Raw genomic sequence first — 5,358 nt, forward strand, 5'->3', positions numbered from 1 at the left:
TAGGAATGGATATTGGGAGCCCATTCCACATAGAGGGATTCTCCCTGAGTCTAAACACATGGGGGTGGGCCCAGGCCCTATCCCAAAGGATATGACAGACTCTGTATATTGTATATTGTATATTGTATACTGTATATTGTATAAACCCCTATGGAAGGCCTCACCCTCCCTGGGGAACAGAAAGGGTATGGGATAGGTAGGGTGTTAGTTGGGGGGCAGGGGAGGAAGGGAGGCAGAGGGAACTGGGATTGACATGTAAAATAATCTTGTTTCTAATTTAAATAGAAAATGGAGAGAAAGAAAAAATACTATCATAAAAAAATCATGTCCAATTATCAGAATAAAAGTAGCAGTTCTTTCCTAAGGTCTAGGACATATTTATACACTCATTTTTGGTTTCTGGTTTTGTATCTGGTATAGGTCCTTAAATCCTGTCAAAAAGCACCCCCAGACAATAGTGGACCTGCCCGGACCGGAAGGCCCACCCTGAGTCCGGACATACCTCATCCCTGTCCATCCACTGCCCTCTGCCCTCTGCCCTCTGGCTGCCTGAGCCTGAGCCCTCTGTCTGAGAGAGGGAGAGACCCCACCTGCACCCACTGGAAGAAGGGATGGGAAGATGACAGAGTAAGAACACAACAACAGAAGACCAATATGACACCACCAGAATCTAGGGACTCCACACCAGCAAGAACTGAAAAGCCTAACATAGAGGATGAAGAAGAGACAAACCTTAAAAATTATCCTCTGAAGATGATAGAGACCATTAAAGAGGAAACAAGAAAATCCCTTAGAGAAATAGAAGAAAAACAAGCAAAAAAATTACATGAAATGGAGGAAAAGACAAACCAAAAAAAATTTAGAAATAAACAAACCCCGTAAAGTATCTAAACAACCTTGTTTTTAATTTAGATAAAAAATGGAGAAAAAATTAAAATCTGGGCCCTGCATTTGAGAAAAAATTCCATTATTTGTATTTCTAAATCTGGCTTACTCTGCTTAACATAATTGACTTCCAGTTACTTCCATTTTCCTACAAAGGTCATGACTTCAGTTTTCTTTAAAGCTGAACAAAAGTCCACTGTGATGAGTATCATAAGTTTTTATTCGTTCATCTAGGCTGCTTCAATTTCCTTGCTACTATAGAGAAGCAATAAACAAGCACATGGTTGTAGGACTTGGAGTCCTTTAAGAGCACACTAAGAGGTGTGATTGATCTAGTTGTAGCTTTTTAAGAAATTTCCCCATTCCATTGATTTCCATGGTGGTGGTACCAATTTACACTCTTACCACCAGTGAATAAGGGTTTCTTTAACCATGAATGCTAGCCAGCACTTGTTGCCACTTGTTTTCTTTATTTTTATTTTATGTATATGGGTGTTTTGCTTGCACGTATGTCTGTGCACACTTGTATGGCTAGTGTCCGAGTAAGTCAGAAGAGGGTATTGGATCCCTAGAACTGGAGTCACGTATGGTTGCCAGCTGCCATGTGTGTGCTGAACCATACATTGGAAGAGCAGCCAGTGCTCTTAACTGCTGAGTGATCATCTCCAGCTGTTGCTTCTTGTTCTCTTAGTTAGGATTTCTATTGCTGTGATGAAACACCATGGTAAAAAGCATGGGGAGGAAAGCGTTTATTTTGCATATACTTCCACATCGCTGTTCATCTTCAAAGTCAGGGCAGGAACTCAAACAGGGCAGGAACCTGAAGGAAGGAGCTGATGCTCCTTCCTATGAAGGGGTGATGCTCATCTGAGAGTCCCCCTCTCCCCACTGGAGACTTTTTTATTGAGAACCCGCCAGCTGTGCAAAGTGCTCCTGGCATTAAGCACCTTCCTCCTTGGTAATGTGATCTTTCTTGAGTGGTTCCATGAATGCTTTCTTCTTCATGGTCTGGAAATGGTCATGGCCAAACTTGGAGATGGTGTCAATGAATTTCAGGTCAAGTTTCTTCAGAGCTTGTCATTTGGTCTGCACTAGCAAGGACTTAGGGAGAGTGAGCACTCGATTCTCCGTTCTCACCACACAGCATTTGAGCATGATAAAGTCATTGGTCACCTCAGCATAATGGACAAAGCCATCCAGTGGTTGATGCTGTTGTCTGATAGGACATAGTCAGTAGATGTATTGTTCTTGATCAACATGCCATCCTTGATGAGGTAGCCTTGACCAATCTTCTAAACCTTTTTAATCTCTGTTGGATGAGGATAGCCTTCCTGCCCAGCTTGGGTACAGAGAAGGCCACATGGGCAGGGTACCAGGTTCCAAGACAGGCAACCTTACACAGCCCTCAATGGGTCTTGAGGGGCAGTTTCTTTGTATGCCAATGACTGGTCACCCTTTGTAGCTTTTGCCTTTTGTCAACCCATGACATTAATCATCCCATCCTGTCCAAACACCTGGTTCTCAGGAACTGGATGCTCCAGCCTCTCCCAAGCCCAGTCTAGCTTCTCAGACACAGTGCCCCTCTCGCCCCATTGACCTAGATCTCTATCAAGTGTGCCTTCTTCTGGTGCAGAGGAAGCCGATGCATCCGAGTGTGGCAATTACTAGGATGGCTCGGCAGTACTTCTTCATGCTGTGGAAGTCCTTCTCCAGCTGTTTCTTGTCCGTGTCATCTTGCCATTTCTTACGGTATTTGGTGAAGGCCTTCTTGTCTTGTGGAAACGCCTTTACACTCATCACTGATGTGCTCAGTAAATACTGTCTTGAAGGTCCGGAGGCCTCATGGGGCTTTGTCAAATCCCACAATGCCCACAACTACCACGGGAGGTGTTTCCACATTGGTCACAGCCTCCATGACTTCTTTCTTGTTCACCTTGGGTCCTGGCCTGTCAACTTTCTGAATGATGTGATGTGGGTCAAGCCAGCCTTGTAGCCTAGAGAGGAGGTGAGGTGAATAGTCTTGGAAGGGTCATCCTTGGGGAAGCGCTTCATTTCCCCATGATGCTGGCTGCTATGCTTCTGAGACAAGAAGCCCAAGGACCCAGGGCTTCTCTAGGAGCAGAGAATTTCCTGTGAGACATCTTGCTGTCACATGCCACTGATTTTTAAAAAAATACAACTCAGGACCATCTGCCCAAGGATAGTACCACCCACAGTGGGCCAAGACCTCCCACGTCAATCAGTAATTAAGAAAAATCACTATAGGCTTGACCACAGAGCAGACTGGTAGAGACATTTTCTTAAATCAGGTTCCCTCTTTCCAAGTAACTCTAGCTTGTGTCAAGTTGACATAAAACAGACCAACACAATAGCCATTCTGGCTTTGGAATCTCAAAGCAATTTAAATTTTTATTTCCCAGATGGTTAAAGAGGCAGAAAACCTTTTCAAATAGTATTGGTCATTTATATTTTTCTTTTGAGAAAAACTGTCAGTCTATTCCATTAGCTTAGTAAATTTGTTTTTTATGTTTAAAATGTGCAACTCTTTATATATTTCAACATGCTTTGCAATTTAAAATTTAATGTTTATTTCTTGTTTTTATTTAATTTTTAATTTAATTTATATCTTAAAATATAAAATTAGGGCTGGAGAGATGACTAGGTGGGCAAAATGCTTGCTGTGCAAGAATGGGGACCCGAGTTTGATTCCTAGGACCCACATAAAATCTGAGTGTGATGGCGTACATCTGTAACCTTGGTGCTGCAGCAGGAGGCAGAGACAGGTGGGCCTTGGGGACCTTACTCACCTGCCAGCCTAGCCAAACCAGCGAGCTCCAGGAACAGTGGGAAATGTAAAATACAAGTTGGAGAGAGGCAAAAGATGGCCACTCTTGACCTCTGGCTCCCATTTACATACATATGGACAAGCACCAAATTTATATATGTAATCCCTGAGCAGACATGAAAATCTGTGGGTGTTCCAGTCCTTTACTGAAAATGAAGTGCGTGCACCTCATGCATGCCTATCTTCCCATGTAGCTTGAGTCGTCTCTAGAGTACTTACTGTTCAATACCATGCGCACGCTATACAAAACCGTTATACTGTACTGCTTAGGGCAGTGGTTCTCGACCACAGGGGTTGTGACCCACAGGTTGAGAACCACTGCCTTGAGGGAGGGGAAGGCCACCCTTGGCTGATGACTTCCTGCACACCCTGGATGCAAACGGGCCCACAGGTCCTTTCAAGTTGCTAGCCTGAATCTCCTGAGAGCAGAGGGCTATTCATAGTGTCAGCACTGGCTCCTGGTGCCCGAAGACATACATATATTTTTAGTGTTTCCTCCCTGGGGTCTGGCAGAAAAGGTCATGGTTATTTTCGTGCCAATGTCAACTTCTGGATAGTCAAGGTGAAGAACTCATTTCTGTAAAGAGGGCCCCAGCAACGTCAGGATGCAGGTTTTTCCTTCTCCTCCAAATGTCACTTTTCTAATAGCTGATATGCAAAGTGCCTTGTAAAGCCCAAAGTAGTTAGTAGGGGTTCCCAGAAAGGCGAGTAGGATGAAGAGCTGGGCTCAAGGCTGCCATGGATGAAAGAGGCCAGGAATCCAGGTAGCTGATGGACTAATGCCAGCAAGAGGCATATATGGAGGTTTTGTTCTATGTTTCTGTTCATCAGAGCTAAGAAGATGTGGTGTGCATACTGACAAAAGCGTCTCACCTTTGAATGCACTAAGTCTGGAAGGAGGTGGAGACCCGGTTCTGTGGACAGACTGCATGGGATGTGCTGAGAGGCCCTTCCATTGCTAGGACCCAATGAATCTGGAGGTGGGGAGGGTGCTGTTCTGCAGTTTGGACTGGACACTGATGAAGGCAGTCCTTGAAAGATACACTTCTCTGTTGCTTGGAGCGAATTTTTTTTTTTTCATCTTCAGACAGCTCTCAGTTCCATGTTGTGGAACTAGAGTCATTTGTTTATTAGCCATCTTTTCTGGTGTCTCTTAACCATCCTGCTAATACTGCGAGGCAACCAGTATTCTCTCTTTGTCTTCTCACTGCTCTGGCCGCTTTACTCCTAGCTCCTAACCTTTACTCCTAGCATCCTCATACGTTACTCACATCCTTCTCGCTCCTCCACCGGGGCTAATTTTGTTTATCAGTTTTTTTCATGTCTTAATCTCCAGGGAATTACAATTACTAAGATATAGTTTTTTTCATCCTTCTACCCCCAGATTTCAATAGTAACCATTTTTAGATTTGTCTTGATCTTTTTTTTTTTGTGGGTTTTTGAGACAGGGGTTTGTCTTGATCTTTTTAAACTATTATAAAATATTAAAAAAATTTGTGTGTCTGTGGGTGCTATGCCTTGGGTGACCAGAAGAGCACCTCAATCCCTCAGTTGTGATCCACCCAAAGTGCTGGCAACTGAATTCCAGGCCTCTGCAAGAGCAGCATGTGCTTTCACCACTAAGCCAC

At 44.0% G+C, this 5,358-nt stretch overlaps 1 pseudogene; it reads right to left on the minus strand.

The window, feature by feature from the left end:
• Positions 1 to 1,824: 1,824 nt before the first annotated feature.
• On the minus strand, positions 1,825 to 3,026 carry LOC100773937 (annotated as a pseudogene).
• Between the last annotated feature and the right edge of the window lie 2,332 nt (positions 3,027 to 5,358).

Source organism: Cricetulus griseus, chromosome 2 (assembly GCF_003668045.3).
Source record: "Cricetulus griseus strain 17A/GY chromosome 2, alternate assembly CriGri-PICRH-1.0, whole genome shotgun sequence".
Classification (NCBI taxonomy): Eukaryota; Metazoa; Chordata; class Mammalia; order Rodentia; family Cricetidae; genus Cricetulus; species Cricetulus griseus.